We start from the raw sequence: 19,336 nt of genomic DNA, 5'->3' as shown, positions 1-19,336 counted from the left end.
TCTGATGGAAGCATAATACTCCATAGTGTATATGGACCACATCTTCCTTATCCATTCGTCCGTTGAAGGGCATCTTGGTTCTTTCCACAGTTTGGCGACCATGGCCATTGCTGCTATAAACATTGGGGTACAGATGGCCCTTCTTTTCACTACATCTGTATCTTTGGGGTAAATACCCAGGAGTGCAATGGCAGGGTCATAGGGAAGTTCTATTTTTAATTTCTTGAGGAATCTCCACACTGTTCCCCAAAGTGGCCGCACCAACTTGCATTCCCACCAAAAGTGTAAGAGGGTTCCTCTTTCTCCACATCCTCTCCAACACATGTTGTTTCCTATCTTGTTAATTTTGGCCATTCCAACTGGTGTAAGGTGATATCTCAATGTGGTTTTAATTTGATTTCAGTTCAGGTCATGATCTCGGGGTCCTGGGATGGAGCCCCACATTCAGCTCCATGCTCAGCACAGTCTGCTTGTCCCTCTCCCTCAGATCCTCCCCCCCCTCAAACTCCCCCCTGACTTTCTCTCTATATATAAGAAATAAATAAAAATCTTTTTTAAAAAAGAGAACAAAGGATTTGCATAGAAATTTCCCCAAAGAAGATATACAAATGCCAATAAGCAAATAACATATGCACAATTCCTTTAGTCATTATAGTAATGTAAATCAAAACCATAATGAGATACCACATCACACTCGCTGTAATAAAAATAACAAGTGTTGGAGAGGTTGTGGGGTAATTGGAACTTGAAACCCCCACATATTGTTGGTGGGAATATAAAATAGTGTAACTGCTTTGGAAAACAATTTGGCAGTTCCTCAAAAAGTCAAACATAAAGTTACCAGACGACCCAGCATTGTCTAGGTATAGACCCAAGAAAATTGAAAACATATATTCACACAAAAACTTATACATGAATGAACATGGAAGCATTAGTCACAGTAGCCAAAAAGTTGGAAACAATCCAAATGTTCATCAACTGATAAATAGATAAACAAAATGTGACATATAATTGGAATACTGTTCGGCCACTGATATATGTACAATGTGAATTAACCTTGAAAAGATCATGCTAAGTGAAAGAAAACAGATTGAAGGCCACATATTCTATGATTCTATTGATAAAAATTGTCCCGAATAGGCAAATCCATAAATACAGAAAGTAAATTTGTATATAACTGAGCCTGGAAGGAAGGGGAGGAAAGGAAGTCACTACTAATTTACAAGGTTTCTTTTGTGGGGAGGAAAATGTTCTTAAATTAGAAGGTAGTGATGGCTGTACAACCATGGAGGTATACACTTCAAAGTAGTAACTTCCATATTACACAAATCATATCTAAATTTCTAAAAATTAAGTTGTCCCTGAAAATTTGCCAACTAAGTAAATTGGAAGGGGCAGACTAAGTAAATTGGAAGGGGCAGAATACGGCTTTGTCTTAAATGGCAAAGCATCTGGCTGCCTATCCCAAACTCAGTCCACAAAGCATCAAAACATTAATTGAAAAGAGACAACTAGGAGCACCTGGGTGGCTCAGCTAGTTAAGCATCTGACTCTTGATTTTGGCTCAGTTCATGATCTTGGCGTTGTGAGATCCAACCCAATTGGCTCCACACTGGACATGGAGCCTGCTTAAAATTCTCTATCTCCCTTTCCCTCTGCCAATACCCCTTGGAAGGAAGGAAGGAAGGAAGGAAGGAAGGAAGGAAGGAAGAAAAGAGACAACTATACTGAAAAAAATTTTCCTCTAAGAACCACAAAGCCATTGTGGAAAGAACAACCCAGTTGGCTAGCAGAGACACCAATACCCAAAGCCAGGCTACACAGCAAAGAAAATGAATAGACAGCTTATGTGCACATAGTATTTCTCGCTAATAAAACCATAAAACTATATAAAAAAAGAACTTGTCATAATGGGTTTCCATTTTACTATTTTACTACTATTTCCCCAGTCTGGGTGGAAGACAAGCTGCTAAAATATTTGATACACCAACAGCAAAGCCAAGACATAAATTTGAAAGTTATCTGGTTTGTTGCTTAGATACTATTTTTTTTTTCTTTGCTGTCTTCCTCTGGGATGAACAATTGATCCCGTGGAATCCCCAGTGCCTAGTGACTAAATTCATTTATTGTCCAAGGTAACTGCTTCTGCCTCTGTTCAGATTTCCAAGGTACCGAGGGCTTTTCAGTTCCCAGTTTTGCCCTATCATATAATTTCCCCACTTCCCAACACTATATGGCATTGGTAGGAATTATCAAAACATGGTCAAAGTCTATTCCAGATGCTTTGGAGAGGTAAAAGAAGTAGTATTCTATCACCTATGCATGCTTCCTCTGTGCTGAATAGCTAAATTACTACTTACTTCATTGATCTTGCCATATCCAGATAGTGGAAGCACCAACAAGTGTCTAAAGACTTTGAGATCCATATATGAATAGGTTTCTTAGAATTTTGCCTTCTGTGTATATGTACTATGTACTATATTTTGATTATATACAGAAAATAATTTTGTTGTAACAGGATATTCCATATAATAGAAAAAAAGTTACCATAGCAAAATTGTAGGAACATTACTGAAATCATTTTACTCTCATCACAACGGCAGTTACAAGTATTTATTCAGTCACTTATTTAATAATATTGGTCAAGATCCCACTATGTGTAAGGAATTATGGGCCCTATGAAAGAAACAAGTAGTAAGGTCTGTAACCCCTTATACAAAAGGAAATAATTAGCATCAAATCAAATAATTTTAGTTCAAGGCAGAAAAACAAAGGTATAAAGTACAAGATAAAAAGAGCAAACTTTTCCAACTTACATAAGAGAAAACGCTATTAATCCCAATTTTTAGTTTACCAAAGTTTAGATCATGTTTTTTTTATAGATCATGTTTAATTTAAAAATTAGTTGATATACCTTTAAAATTGGAAAAGAAAATGTCTCAGCAGTTTACTTAAAGATAAAATATTATAAAACATAGGAAAGCATGTTAGCCCAAGGAAGCAGGAAAAAAAATCCACTTGACTCCATAAAAGGCAGAAGTCACTACAGAGGAGTTGGGAAATGTGGAGAATGGATTTTTCCCTAAATAGGAGCTTAAATGAAAGGTCATCAAGATCCCAAACAAATCTACATGGCACTTACACAACATATTAAAATATTAAATGGTAAAATCCAATCTACCTCAAGTATACTTCTCATTTAAAGGATAAGGGTTGAGTTATTAAATCTTTATCTTTTTGAAATATATAGAAAGAGATATTTTTAATGAAAACCTTCCATGTAACTTTAATTGATTTCCATTTTGTAACTTTGTATGTGTAGCAATATTTCTTTCCAAAGTTTTCAATGAAATCAACATGCTAAATAAAACATTTAGATTATGAAAACACACCCAAATTAATCAGGAGTAGAATTAAAATAAACATATTATTTATTAAACATTTTCCAGTAGGTCTTGAGGCTGGTGGGAGTGGGGGATGAAAAGGTGTGCCAAGTCCTGCCTGTTTCTTAGGTTCTAAGAAAACCTTTGCATCTATGGAGTGAAGAATGGGGGAGCATCACTCAGTATCTTGAAAGGAAATGAGAACGAAGGTACAATATCAGAGCTAAATAATGAATAAGAACCTAATCACAGTCTGAAACAAATATTACTAAACTTTTGGGGGAAAAAAAACAGCTTAGGTTTGTGAAGTCAAGCACAGGGAGACAGCAGAAGCAAAAGCATTTAAGGAACTCATATGGGGAGTTAGGAAGTAAAAGCATTCTGAAGCATTAAGCAAACTTACTGCTAAGGGAAAAAAAGAAGTTCCTGCTGGGGACAATAGTTGGAATTGTGTTTTCTTGTAGTAGAGCAATAGGTCCTTATTACAGATGTTGGAAAAACGGAAAATCTTCCCTGTACCCCAGAAACAAGAAAAATTTAACTACTTAGAAATTTTGAAACACTTTCCAAAATGCTTGGATAAAAAGAAAATCAAAATTGAAATTACAAACTCACCAGAAAAATATGAGGAGGAAAATATTTCCTACCAAACTTATGGGACACAGGTGAAAGCTGTACTCAGAAAAAAAATTTACAGTTTTTAATGTACTTCCTATGAAAGAAGAAAAATGAAAAAGGAAATTAACCTCATACTCACCTTTAGCAATTAGGAAAAGAACAATTAAATAAGCAGAAAGTAGGAACAAAGAAATGAATAAAGGAAAACTTCTATTAATGAAACAAATATTTTTAAAGATTTTTAAAATTTATTTATTTGACAGGCAGAGATCACAAGTAGGCAGAGAGGCAGGCAGAGAGAGAGGAAGAGAAGCAGGCCCCCCACTGAGCAGAGAGCCCAATGCGGGCCTGGATCCCAGGACCCTGGGACCATGACCTGAGCCGAAGGCAGAGGCTTTAACCCACTGAGCCACCCAGGCACCCGAAACAGAAATATCTTAAATGGTAGTATAATAATTCTACAAACTGATTCTTTGGCGTGATTAATAAAATTTTTAAAAACCCTTCAACTCTAATTAAAGAAAATTGAGGCAAAATATATATGATTTAGAGTATGAAAGAAATCACAAGCACAGATAAGAAGGACAAGACAATCATTAATACTGGAATTCTAGGGTAACTTTCCCGTGTACAATTGCCATGTAACAACCTCCCCCTCAAACTTAGTGGCTTAAAACAGCAGGTATTGTGCTCACAGACTGTATCAGTCCAGAAGTGAGAAAGGGCTCATCTGGGGGTACATCCTTCATGTCACTTCACTGAGATGCCAGCAGAGTTGCAGTCAACCAAGGGTTCAGTTTAGACTGTCTGTCCACTATGGCTCCCTCCACTGTACTAGCTGAGAGCTGGGAGCTTACAGAGTGGAGCTGGAGTCATCAGACTTCTTACATGGCCGTAGACTCCCCCCTACCCCCCGCGCCCCCAGAGGTGAGTACCTCTGAGACCTAGGTAAAAGCTGTGTGGCCTTTTCTGAACCAGGCCTGTAAGGTACATGGCATCACTTCAGCCAAAACTGTTGGTTGAAGTGGTCATAAGACTGCCTAGATACAAGGGGAGTGAACAGAAGTCCATATCTTAATAGGAATGTTAAGTTTCACAGAAATGTTTTAAAATCACCACCAGCAACAAATTTGAAGTCTAAGAGGAAACAGACCATTGGCTAGCAAAATGTGAATTACCAAAAATGACCCAAGAAGTGGAAAGCTTGAATAGATCGAATTCCATAGAAGAGACAAGAAAAGTGGTTAAAGATCTCAATGCATGAGGTGGTTTCTTGGCTGACTTCCACGAAGCTTTTCAAGAAGAGATGTGCCATATTATTTAAACTAGGGGCTATCAAACATTAGTGGGCACCAGAATCACCTTGCTAGCCAGTAAATATGCGGATTCCTGGGCCCCATCCCCAGAGATTCCCATCCAATGGGTCTAGGGTGCAGAACGAGCATCTGCATTTCTAACGAGCATATAGATGACCTTGATACCTCTTGTCCACAGAGTCCACTTCGAGTAGCAGTGATTTAAACCAGAGGCTAGCAAGCTCTGGCTTGTGGGCCAGATGTGGTCTGCCACCCATTCCTGTAAGTAAAGTTTTACCGGAATACAGCCATATCAATTCATTTCCATACTGCTTAAGCCTTCTTGGGCACTACAGTGGCACAACAGAGACCATCTGACCCACAAAGCCTAACATACTTACTGTTCTGGCCCTTTGCCCCCCAAACTGGCTAACCTTTGTCTTCGGCAATTTGGTATCCTCTGTTAATTCTGATGGTTAGGGTGCAAAACTGAAACACATAGCTTTCTTTCGTCTCACTATTTGCACTTAGTTAACAACAGCCTGGATCAGTAAGTTAAAAGGGATGGAAGACTGTCCAAGTTCAGCAAGACAAGATGTTTGATCTATCAAGGGCCCTGAAAGAAGTAACCTGAGGCATGCGTGGTGTCTATTTGCCTACCCTGATTGTCAAACACACAAGGTTTATGAATCTTTCCAAACAACTGCTGGAAAACTGCCACAAAATATGGATATAATGCACACATTTTTAACTACACCATTAACAATGTATCAGATTTCATTCCAACTACTGTGGAAGTTATTGTAATAGTATGCAAACATTTCACATTCATAAACAAGTGAAGAAAGTAAAATCATTTTGTGATTTTATCAGAGTGTAATACAGACCAATTTTGTCATGTTTGTGCACAAGATTTCTGAGATTGATGTCCGCTCCTGAAAGAATACTAATAATGTTTCAAATGCTACGAGCCTATATTTTATCAGTTGAAAATGCCCCCATTATTAAGACATCTTTCAAAGATCCTAACTCTCAACCCAGGGGGCGATTTTTGCACTTTAACACCATATTCCCATGATGTTAGTTCCAAAGTAGTGACCCAGGACATATTAACAACAGAAACATTTTAAGATTTGCATGTTTGCATTATTATTTAAAAGGGAAAAATGCATTTGTGGTACTAGGCAAAAGAAAATATATACATTTGTTGTTATAGTCAGAAGAAAAATTGCAGATGAAAATTTCCAGTGTGGGCAGGAAACAGTTAAATGCCAAATCCCAGTGAGGCAGGAAGTAAGGAGGAAGACCACCACGAAGTCCAAGAATGGTGGCACAAAAGAATGAACCACAGAAGAATGAGGCAAGGTCCGCTGGGCACACCCAGACATGGAGATTTTCTCACATTAACAAAGCTTGGCACATAGAAAGAACTCAACAAATATTTGTGGAAGGAAGGACAGAAAGCAGGAAAGATGAAAGGGAGAGAAGGCAGAAGTTCACAAAACAAAGCCACGGCTCCATTCTCGCTACCAGATGGTAGCTATAAAGAACAGTTGTGAAAGGTGACCGGTAATAAGTAAGTTTCTCCACCAGAAACAAAGACGGCCAGAAGTCAGTGTGCAATTGCTAGGGGACTGATATGTGAAGTTCCTAGCAAAGGAACAGCTCTGCAAAGGACACAATGGCTCCTGACATGTCAGATACAAGCATGTGTCCTCGTGCCCTGACTCTAAATACTACAGAGACAACTCTATGCCCAGGAAGAATAAAGCTCCTCTGAAACTTTATTTTTAATTTTTTTTTAATTTTTTTCAGTGTTCCAGAATTCATTGTTTATGCACCACACCCAGTGCTCCATGCAATACGTGCCCTCCTTAATACCCACCACCTGGCTCACCCAGCCCCTCACCCACCTCCCCTCCAAAACCCTCAGTTTGATTCTCAGAGTCCACAGTCTCTCATGCTTCATCTCCCCCTCCAATTTCCCCCAACTCACTTCTCCTCTCCATCTCTCAATGTCCTCCGTGTTATTCCTTATGCTCCATAAGTAAGTGAAACCATATGATAATTGACTCTCCCTGCTTGACTTATTTCACTCAGCATAATCCCCTCCAGTCCTGTCCATGTTGATACAAAAGTTGGGTATTCATCCTTTCTGATGGAGGCATAATATTCCATTGTATATATGGACCATAGCTTCTTTATCCATTCATCCACTGAAGGGCATCTTGGTTCCTTCCAGTTTGGCGGCTGTGGCCATTGCTGCTATGAACATTGGGGTGCAGATGGCCCTTCTTTTCACTACATCTGTATCTTTGTGGTAAATACCCAGTAGTGCAATTTCAGGGTCATAAGGGAGCTCTACTTTTTTTTATGAATTTTTTTATTTATTGGACAGACAGAGATCACAAGTAGGCAGAGAGGCAGGCAGAGAGAGAAAGGGAAGCAGGCTCCCCTGCTGAGCAGAGAGCCTGAAGCAGGGCTCGATCCCAGGACCCTGGGATCATGACCTGAGCGGAAGGCAGAGCTTAACCCACTGAACCATCCAGGGGCCTCGGTAGCTCTATTTTTAATTTCTTAAGGAATCTCCACACTGTTTTCCAAAGTGGCTGCACCAACTTGCACTCCTCTGAAACTTTTAACCTTGATACACAAGAGGAAGTTTTGCTGTTCACATTATTTCTCTGGTCTACAAGCCTATGTTAATAATATTTAGAAAGAGGAAGGGAGGAAGAGGAGCGTATCTGCTGTGCAGTTGATATTTGTCTGGGCATGCTGGGGAAAATCTACCAGGAAAGCAAGATAATTCCAAATTTTATCTAGAATAGAAGCTTCTAGAACTAAGGAGTCCATGTTTATGCCTAAAGACTGTGAGTCTCCTGAAAATGTATGCAAAAATGTGTGTATGTCCATTTTTCTGAGAGGAGGTACCAATACTTTCATCAGAACGCCAAGATGGTCCACAATCTGCCATCATGCCCTCAAATATTAAGCACCACAAGTACAGGGATTTTGAATTTTAAGTCATTTGTGGGGCACAACATTCTAAAATTAAGTAGAATAGAAAAATATGAGAGTCTAACACTTGTCATAAAGTGTTAATATAAATTATTTCTTCAAATGTATGTGTGTCTGTGTGTGTGCAGCAAGTTTATTCATCCTGAGGTCAGGGTTAAAAATGTTTGAAAGCCACTGCTCTAAGGCATGAGAAATGGCTCTATACAATTTTGTAACATATTAAATCATCATCCATTGAAAACAATTAGGTGATCTGTGGTTCCAGTGGGCATTCTACTGTTTGGAGTGACACCTGATCCACCAAAATGAAATTGCTATTATTAAAGAACTGCAATCTGCAACAGTAGTAAAAGTATGTCTTTGTAAGGTCCTATTGATCTTTAGATCAACAACTATGAAGAAGTCGCCTCTGAAAGGACACTGTACACTGGGTGTCTCAGAGAAAATGTAAAATACTGAATAAAACATTAAGGAAGAGAAGAGGACAAATATTTCCTGGGAGGATAGAATTCTCTAAGCACCTTAGAAAGATATTCAGGAAGGAAAGCGTGTAGAAACTCACCCCTAAACCTGGTACAGCAATGAGGTTTAGAAAAAATATTATTTCTTTTACACAAACCAGACAGAAAAATATGGTAAATTTGCCACGACCGCCTGGGTGTGAGGGTGTCACTTTAGTCCCAGTTACCAGTGTCTGGTACTGTTCACTACCTCTTCGGGGCCTCAATACAAGAAACGTAAATGGTCCAGACACCGAATTTGGATTATTATCTAAAATGTTACTAAAACACTTTACAGATTTGAGTTGTCCCAATCAATGCAAAAATTTCAAAAGTAACCCTACGTTCTACACAGCCAGACCACTATTCCTCCCCAACCCACAAAAGACCAGAAGTTACCCTCTCAGGCAGGTACCTTCTCTGGCTTGGGATGCAAGTATATCTGAGATCAAAAGTGAAGCACCATACTGAGTTTCTGCAGTCATCATCCCCTGCTTCCGTTCCAGAGTGCCGGGAGCCGGGCTTAGAGAGAGCACACAGGAGACCAGAGCTGTCTCACTGGAGAAGCTGCCACACACACACACACACACACACACACACACACACACACCAGATGCACAGATACTGACATATAAGGATTTCTTTCCTGCAGTCCCCAGAAAAAAAGACTTAGATCCTCACCAGGTCGCCTTGACTAGCTGACATACAGCCTGTCATACAATCTTGATACCTCATTCTTAAATGAGAAAACACAGGCAAGTACAGCTAGACATTTTATGCAAGACACGAAAGTGAAAGAAAACAAAAACAAATGAGGGAAAAGGAACTCAAAGAAAACAGAGGGAAGGCCAGGAGCAGAATTTTGCCATATTGTAACATTCCCCAAAGTTAAAAGATATCATATCCATAAAATAAAAAGCTACAACAAAAGAACATTCAGAAACCAAAGGGAGTTCTTAAAATCCTTTAAAAAAAAATTAAAAGAGTTAGAAGGTAAATTTGAGAAATGTCTTAGAAAATAGACCCCAATGACAAAAAGATGGAAAATGAGAGTGAATGGATGAGAAAAATTAAATGATATGTCCAGGAGGTCATGAATAATGAGTTCAAGTGAAAAAAGATAAAGAAATTGAAAGAGAAGAAATGATCAAAGAAATAATACAAATAAACTTCTCAGGAGTAAAGAACATGAATTTCCAAATTGGAAGAGTCCACAGAGTTCACAGCAAAATTAGTGAAAAATGATCCACATCAGTAATCATAAAATTTCAGAACACAAAGATTACAGAAAAGAAAGGTTGGTAAGGAACTGCACAATGGGGTGGGTGGGGAGGGAGTCAGGGTGACAACACCTGAGCTCACTGATAAGTATCAGCCTCACCAAAAGCCTCACCAAAAGCGGGACAACCAGACCCGTGTCTGATGATGTGGTGTGATGCTCATTATGTGATACAATAGGAAATATACAGCACCGCCTGTCAAGTATTATTATTTAACTGTTGAACTAGAATTTAATTAAGCCTAAGTCGAAATACAAGTGATTTTTTTTCAACTGTTATATTTTTCAGGACCTTAAAATTTCATTTGGTTTTCTTTATGTCCTCTATTCTATCTGAGATGTTCTATTAAGGGAAATATTAAGGGTGAATCATGTCATTTTAGCAATCTTAAGTATAATTTTATAGATTTCTCTGTTGCTACTAACTAAAGAAAAAAGCCAATAGCAGGAATTTTTCTGGAAAAATGAATTGCTTAGGGACATAGGCAATTTCCCATGAATTTTGCTGAGTGACCAGACAAGATGTGTCCTGCACTAGTGTCTGATGTTCAACAAAGGCCGAATGAATGAATGAATGAACGAATGAACAAATGAACACACGTGTATATGCACGTCCTACAAGCTTTGAACAAGGAGCAGAATGTCTACTACTTTCAAAAGTGCTAAAGAGGGGAAGGCCCTTGGGTTACAATCCCCTAAGAAAAGAATCCCTAAAAGTCTGGGGCCAGGAAATGTTTCAGGTGATGATTATGGGACAATGAACCACTGCTGTCTGGCCAGTTCACCACTCTGACTGGAGGACAGTACGTGAAAACTAAAAGGAATGTTTCTCAATATACTGATGATATAAACTGGAATGAGTAAGTTGAAGAACCGTCCAGAATCTGTTCTCCCTTTGGTGTTCAGCCCATCCAAGAAATGTCAGATCTAGCCAGAAGGATTTTATGACTGAATGATTTGCAAAATTTATAGAAAAGACTTCTTTTATTTTTGAGAGACACCGAGAGTGAGTGAGAAAGAGAGAGAGCAGGTGCACAAGCGGCAGGAAGTGGGGAGGGGGCAGAGGAAGAGGGAGAGAGAGAACCCTAAGCAGGCTCCACGCTCAGGGCTCAACTCAGAGCTCAATCTCACAATCCTGAGATCAAGATCTGAGCTGAAACCAAGAGTTGTATGCTTAACTGACCAAGCCACCCAGGTGCCCTTAGAAAAGACATTCATATATCGATATCAAGGCCAATCTTGTTGGGGGAAGGGGTGGTGTTTGAGAGCCATCTTGGAACACTGCCCTGCAACTTTAAAGTTGTTCTCTCAGCAGGACTGATCTCTCTTGCCCTGGTCTGATGAGGCCGTGAGTAATCATTTGGGAGATAGTGTATCTGAATAAGGTAAAGGAGTAAGACGGAGACTAAACATGGACCCGGAGACTTGATGAACCAAACTTTCGGCAAAAAACAGGCTATACTACTGGGTATTTACCCTGAAGATACAAACGTAGTGATCCAAAAGGGCACGTGCACCCGAATGTTTATAGCAGCAATGTCTACAATAGCCAAACTATGGAAAGAACCTAGATGTCCATCAACAGATGAATGGATCAAGAAGATATGGTATATATACACAATGGAATACTATGCAGCCATCAAAAGAAATGAAATCTTGCCATTTGCGACGACATGGATGGAACTAGAGGGTATTATGCTTCGCGATATAAGTCAATCAGAGAAAGACAACTATCATATGATCTCCCTGATATGAGGAAGTGGAGATGCAATGTGGGGGGCTTGGGGGTAGGAAAAGAATAAGTGAACCAAGATGGGATCAGGAGGGAGACAAACCATAAGAGACTCTTACTGTCACAAAACAAACTGAGGGTTGCAGAGGAGGGGTAGGGAGAGGGTGGTGGGGTTGTGGACATTGGGGAGGGTATGTGCTATGGTGAGTGCTGTGAAGTGTGTAAACGGGGCAATTCACAGACCTGTACCCCTGGGGCTAATAATACATTATATGTTTATAAAAAAAATTTTAAAAAAGAAAGATATGTAAAGTACAGAGGAAAAAGAAAAACAGGCTATACATCCTACAAACAGGCAAGAATCTTTTCACCTTTAGCCTTAAGTAATGGAGCGCCCATAAAACATCAATACCAATAAAGATAAACTGCTCTAATTTTGGAGTGCAACAGGACAGCAAGAGATTTGGAGAATCTACCTGCAAATGCTTCTTTATGTTAAAGAAAGTCCCCTAGTAACTCATGGAATAATCACTTGACATTAACATAATCATGTAATTTACTTGGCACTTAACTAACAAGAATATGTGTAAAAAGAACTCAGGGAGGTTATCATATCCCCTTAATAGCTAACTCATAACTAAAATAATACACAAACAGAGACTAAAATAAATTTTAAGCTTCTATAGATTAAAAAAGAATATTTGATGTATCATCCTTCAGTGAGCCACAAGAAAAGATTATATGATCAATTTAGGTTCTAAACAACATTTTACAATGGAAAATAGATGAAGCAATTAAGAGCCCCTAAAGAATTCAGTTTTATACCTTAAGATAGGAATTGGATTAAATTATATCAATTACTTGAGAAATGTGTACATTTTTCAATGAGTGTATTATTTTAAAACTGACCTAATTTACTAATGAAAGAACAAGAGGCTTTTCATCTCTCCTTTTCCATAGAGGTTTTTGTGGGTTTTTTTTTTTTTAAATAGTTCTCGGTTTCTTGACTCTGTGGTATAATACAGTTTTACATTTTCTGCTTTATCTGCTGAAGCAAGATAACTCGGTAGCTATTGTCCAAGTAGATTTTCATTTCACCCAGACCATAGTTTTATACAAAGTAAATTTCCTAACTTCAGAGAACTTAACTATTCCTAATGAGAAACTCTTTAGGCAATGTCAAGAAAAAAAACCCATGAAAGAAATTCTGCTCAAGTACAGTATGAACAATTCCTTACTAAATAGCTTTTATTCCCCCACCAACTTCAGTGCATTAAGCACATTCCATGCATATCCTTCTATCATTGTATATTTTAGAATAAAAAATATATATAATTCTACAGGCCTAAATCACTTGCTATTTTACTTTTCATTTGTTTCAAATGTTTCACAACTTAAGTCTGTGATATTACAAGCCCCTCCAGAAGACTTAAATAGTATTAAAATGCCGCTTTCAATTTAAAGGGCAAAATATCTGGAAAATTAAGGTCACAATGTTATACAGCCTAATGGAGTATGGATTTCTACTTGAAGTACCCCAACCAGAAACTTCAACAATCTTAAATCTGTCTCTCCTGGATATAATAAGTTTTAAAGCTTTGAATGAATTTTCAGAATATGTTTCACATCTCTCATAACTTCAGAAAAGGATGCAGCAGAGAAGAGTCTCTATAATAATGGAATTTTTATGCAGTACCAATAAGTTACAGAGCCTTTAAAACAAAAGATGAATAGGATCATACTTAGAGGAGGAAAAATAACGGGCATTAGAAGCTTTCTTTGTAAAAATTTTTTCTTAGGCTCCAACATATTTTTCAAAAGATCAAGAAAGAGGTAGATTCTTTGATCCAGGATGTTACAAATGCTATAGAACCATGATTAAATCACTTGTTAATTTTCAAACGTAAGGTTTTTCAGCAGTTCTATAGCTAATATGGCTAGTTCCATATTCCATTATAGCACCTAAGCCATTTTTTTTCAGGTAGGGCACTACCTGGAAAGTATTGAAAGATCAAATCACATGGAACATGTACAATATTTGAAACAGGGAAAAAATGCAAAATGCATTTCAAAAAATTTGCTTTTACAGTGTTCATCTAAAACAATGATTCTCAACCAGAGATGATTTTTGTCCCCTGGAGGATATCTGGCAATGTCTGGGGTCATATTTAATTGTCACAACTGGGATCGCACTAGTGGCATCTGAGGATAGAAGCCAGAGATGTCGCTGAACATCTACAATGCATAGGACGACCCCTCAAAAAGAATTGTTCAGTCCAAACTATCAGTAGTGCCAGGGCTGAAAAACTCCAAAACAATATCAAGCACATAATTCAATGAAATCAAACTTCTGAATGCATGAAAGAACCTTAATAAACAAAATGATTTCATTTCCACCTTTTAGAGCTTCTTATTACCTCCTTCAATTTGATGCTGCTGTATACAGACTCTATATCTGTTCTCAAGGTCTTCTTCTAGTCATTTATTGGATCCCGACATGCTGTCGCATATGACCAAATGAAAATTACATAAAGGATCTTGTCCTATGACATGGATCCAAGGAATCAAAGAGAGGAACACTACATTGACAATTGAACCATCACTCAAATTAGCAGATGAAAACATTTTCAAATGCCTTCAGTGATTAATGGCTCAAAACCACATAGTTTTTAACTATGGGAATTACAGCACTACTACTTTTCTCGGCCACATTTGTTGATAAAACAAGGTATTTCAAATTTATAAGACTAGGAAAATAAAACACACAGTCTTTAGAAATACTCATCATGTAAACAATGTAACTAGAAAAATTTAATAGTCTCCTGTCACATGATCTTTCTAAATAGTAATCCACAATTATCATGTCAAAATAATCTTAAGGGAATTTTGAAAAATCTAGGGTCCCCAGCTTAATCCAATATGAAAACTGCCTCCAGAGCAGAAGTTAGATTTTTTTAACCCAGATTTATATGTGGTCATAATTACTATGTAGTCAGAGATTGATCTTCATTAACAAATAGCTACTGTGATGATTGTTTCTGAAGAATTCTGAATGAAGGACACATTTCATTTTTTCCTTATAACTTTTTAATATTTTTGTTTTTTTATAATTTTATATGAAAAGTAAAGAATATATTTAAGGAAAAAACCCTCTGATAATTCATATACACTCATTAACTGGTACAGAATCATATTCTATCCCAAGGCTAAATTTTAAGAACAACAGAGCTAATCGTAAAGATGTGGAATTTCTAAATGATTTCTCATTTTAAAAACTACCACTTATAAAAGGAGGAAGAAATGAATTTAACTGAGACTTGTAAAGAAATGCTTCTAGCCAAAACAATAAAGTTAATTACAAATACTAAATCAATTATAAATATTTACACATACTTTGTTTTAACTGTCCTTGGAGATACACATTTCTGTAAGAAATATATCACCACTTGTATATTTAAAATATCACTTGAGATAATGTTATTTCAGTTAAAAAAAAACCCTCAGAATTATATCAACTAAAGTCATGACATGGGTCTTACAGTCATATGTTGAAGAGCTATCTAAAAGCTGTTCAAATGTTTATTCAAATAGAAGTGAAGGGCACAACTTCTCGAAGGGAAATAGGTTTTAATAAAAAGTTATAAATAGGAAGTTGTTTACCAAAAGTATAGGTCCAAATGAACCAATGAATAACGAAATTCTATATGGAACTATTCCAAACTCATTTAAAGTCACATTCACTTGGAAAACCCAAAACAATCAAAATAAATACATTACCTAGACATGCTTTCAAATCTATTTCTCCCCGCTGGGTATCAACAACCAGAGAGGGTGATGATTTGTTCTTTTCATTCTTTTTTACGGCTAAATGAGCATGCAAACCTTCAAAAGGGAGGCAAAAATGGAAATGACAGCACCACTTATGAATCTAAAATAATCTCTGTGAATCAATGTCACTGAAATGGGCAAAAAGACATATAGACATCCCAAACAACTCACACCCCTTTGTAAGAAAATCTGAATTTAGGAAGACTAACATTACAAAAGATTCTTATATATATTTATATTTCAGTCCCTGGATACATCTGTTTAGAAATCATTAACTACTTTTGAAGAGCAATCAAGCAACCAAAAATTAACTTACAAATTCCTTCCAAAATTTTTCTTTGGAGGCTACATTTGCAAGGGATTGTGTCAGGCACAGCAAGAGAAGCAAAGACTTACCCATCACAGACTTTGGCCTCAAGAAGCTTATAAGTAGCTGGGAAGATAAGACATGCCTAGAAATAACTTCAAAACAAAGTAAGAAGGGAGAAGTGCCTCAAGAGCAGTAAAAATAAAATGTCATAAGAAGTGAGAAGAGAAAGAAGTGACATACAGCTTGAGGGATCGGAGAAAGATGCTGAGATTTGATGGGAACATTTGCGATGGGCCTGGAAATATGCATGACCAGCTTGGAAGAAGGTAGACACATTGCAAGGAAAGAGAAGTTAACACAAGTGAAGGCAGACATATACTCATCTAGAAGTTCTGTTGGTTAACACAGAGTACTGCCCGAAGAGGAATAACTAAAGATGAAGGAGGACATTGAAACTAGGACCAATTTGGAATAGCTTGACCATAAGGCTGAGAAGTCTGGACTTTATTGAGTAATTGGGGAGCTGGTAAAGATTTCTGAGCAGGAAAAAGCATCATCAAAGTTGTGCTTTAGAAAGATCAATCTAGCAGTAATTGAAGTAACTGAACATCAATCAAATGCAGATGATATAGCACAGTGAATATAATGTAAGCCTGCAGGAATTCAGGAATTCATTTATAAAAATGTAATTTATATGCATCTTTTCAGTAACACAGCTCTATAAACTGTCTTGCTCATAGACTAGTACCTAATTATATAAGCATCTAAAAAGGTCATAAGTACTATAAAATGATATCACAAAACCTCTTGCCTCTGCCTGGAAATCCTTCCACCCCCTTTCCCTTCCGGTAAACTCCTTATCCTGTAGGTCTCGGTTTAAATGTCACTTCCTCAGAAAGGCCTTTTTTTAATCACTTATCCAAATTAGGTCTCCCTGTGCTTTTTTCTTCATTGCACTTAACACAATTTATAATTACATATTTTGGTCAGTAATTGATGAATGTCTATCTTCCCCACTAGATTAGAGAGGAAGGACAGTACTGTTTTTACTCATCATCATATTATCCAGATATAAAACAGTACAACACATAGTAGGCACTTAACAAGTATGTATTCTCTGAAGAATGAGTGAAGAAGAGGAGGAGATTTTTTTTTTAATTTTTTTTATTTTTTATAAACATATATGTTTATCCCCAGGGGTACAGGTCTGTGAATCGCCAGGTTTACACACTTCACAGCACTCACCATAGCACATACCCTCCCCAATGTCCATAACCCCACCCCCTCTCTCCCAACCCCCCTCCCCCCAGCAACTCTCAGATTGTTTTGTGAGATTAAGAGTCACTTATGGTTGGTCTCCCTCCCAATCCCATCTTGTTTCATTGATTCTTCTCGTACCCACTTAAGCCCCCATGTTGCATCACCACTTAGAGGAGGAGATTTTAAGGTCATGGCTGTAATGTCCCTCTGCTAAACTGGCAAAGATACTTTCTTTCAAAGAGAAAATTAAAAGAATTCTTAAATGTCAATTAAGGAAGGCCACATTCCCATCTTCCAAAGTTAGAGTAAAAGTCTATACTTCAGGGGTGCCTGGGTGGCTCAGTTGGTTAAGCATCTGCCTTCAGCTCAGACCATGATCCCAGAATCCTGGGATTGAACCCCATATCAGGCTCCCTGCTCAGTGGGGAACCTGCCTCTCCCTCTCCTCCCCACTCATGCTCCCTCTTGCTATCTCTGTCTCTGTCTCTGTCTCTCTCTCTCAAATAAATAAATAAATAAATAATCTTTTTTTAAGTCTGTACTTTTTTAACATAAAGTAAATCTTAAACCAAGTATTCAAGCCAAAATATACATTCCTACTCTTCATATTTTACAGAAATAATTCACAAGGCAACTACTGAGCAAAATACAACAGGGAACAGAATCTGAGTACAGGGTAAGCATTCTAAGTCAGATGTTAAGAAGGTGACTATACACTTGTGACTCCTTGGATCTATGCATATCATGTTAGAACCTCAAAAAGAACTTCAACTTGCAACATGAAAGATTTTATGTAAACCTAAATCATCACTGTAGTAGACAAAACCCTCAAATAAAGATGGCTAACTTCTTCCCAAATATTTCATTTCCAAATAATAAATATATGGCTTTCAATCCCATGCTACCTGACCTTTGTATTTCACACCACAAACTTGGTATGGTATTTTCTTCATATAACAATAAATGTATGGAAAGTCAGCAGTATAATGAAACTTAAGTTATAGAGATCTAGAGAAGTCCAGAGGAGTTCAACATGTAGTATTTGAGGTCTTTTTCCAAGATGAAATTCTTTGCAAAAATTTTAATGTTGAAAAATCACTCAATTCATTAGTATATGTGAACTATAAAGGCCTAACCAATTGTCAGTAAAGAACTAGAGAAGTCGGCTTACCCCTGGAAATGCTGGGCTAACTTGGTGCAATGGAGTACCTGCAACAAAAGGAAAAAGGAGATTCCCATCATCCATCGGGGGTGTTTGTTCAAGAAATTTTGCAAATCAGATGTGTTATATAAACTTAAAATGAAAAGGAAAAAGGATCAGCATAGATTTGCTCAAAGAGGTCGTTATTTTTGCTATAAGGAGACATCTATGTCCCTAAAAATCACTAGACTAGAAAAATCACACACTAGAAAACACGGGACTTATGAGGGAAATGCAGTTCGGGACACAATACTCAAAAACTTTGTGATACACACACAAAAGATAGAAACCTAAGAAAAATGGTAGCCCAGCTTTATATATGTTAAATGGTTAAGAAATACATAAGTATATTACCTTATTTTTTTAATTAAATTTATTTATTTTCAGCATAACAGTATTCATTTTTTCACCACACCCAGTGCTCCTTGCAATCCGTGCCCTCTATAATACCCACCACCTGGTATTCCAACCTCCCACCCCCACCCCCCCGCCACTTCAAACCCCTCAGATTGTTTTTCAGAGTCCATAGTCTCTCATGATTCACCTCCCCTTCCAATTTCCCCCAACTCCCTTCTCGTCTCTAACTCCCCATGTTCTCCATGCTATTTGTTATGCTCCACAAATAAGTGAAACCATATGATAATGGACTCTCTCTGCTTGACTTATTTCACTCAGCATAATCTCTTCCAGTCCTGTCCATGTTGCTACAAAAGTTGGGCATTCATTCTTTCTGATGGAGGCATAATACTCCATAGTGTATATAGACCACATCTTCCTTATCCATTCGTCCGTAGAAGGGTATCTTGGTTCTTTCCACAGTTTGGCAACCGTGGCCATTGCTGCTATAAACATTGGGGTACAGATGGCCCTTCTTTTCACTACATCTGTATCTTTGGGGTAAATACCCAGGAG

General features: G+C 37.7%; 1 protein-coding gene across 2 annotated transcripts in view; it reads right to left on the bottom strand.

Moving 5' to 3' along the window:
- STK33 (serine/threonine kinase 33) overlaps positions 1-19,336 on the bottom strand; it is a 150,351-nt gene that overhangs the window by 98,402 nt on the left and 32,613 nt on the right. Inside the window, exon 2 of one of the 2 annotated variants that reach the window (XM_059389000.1) lies at positions 18,395-18,432. The exons of the other annotated variant lie outside the window; for it this stretch is intronic. The gene's annotated coding sequence lies outside the window, so the exon portion shown is untranslated. The remainder of the gene's footprint in view (positions 1-18,394; positions 18,433-19,336) is intronic. 2 annotated transcript variants of the gene reach the window in all.

This window comes from Mustela nigripes, chromosome 1 (genome assembly GCF_022355385.1).
Source record: "Mustela nigripes isolate SB6536 chromosome 1, MUSNIG.SB6536, whole genome shotgun sequence".
In the NCBI taxonomy this organism is placed as follows: Eukaryota; Metazoa; Chordata; class Mammalia; order Carnivora; family Mustelidae; genus Mustela; species Mustela nigripes.
The sequence above is the reverse complement of the archived record's forward strand: the minus strand, read 5'-3'. Positions and strand labels throughout refer to the sequence as shown.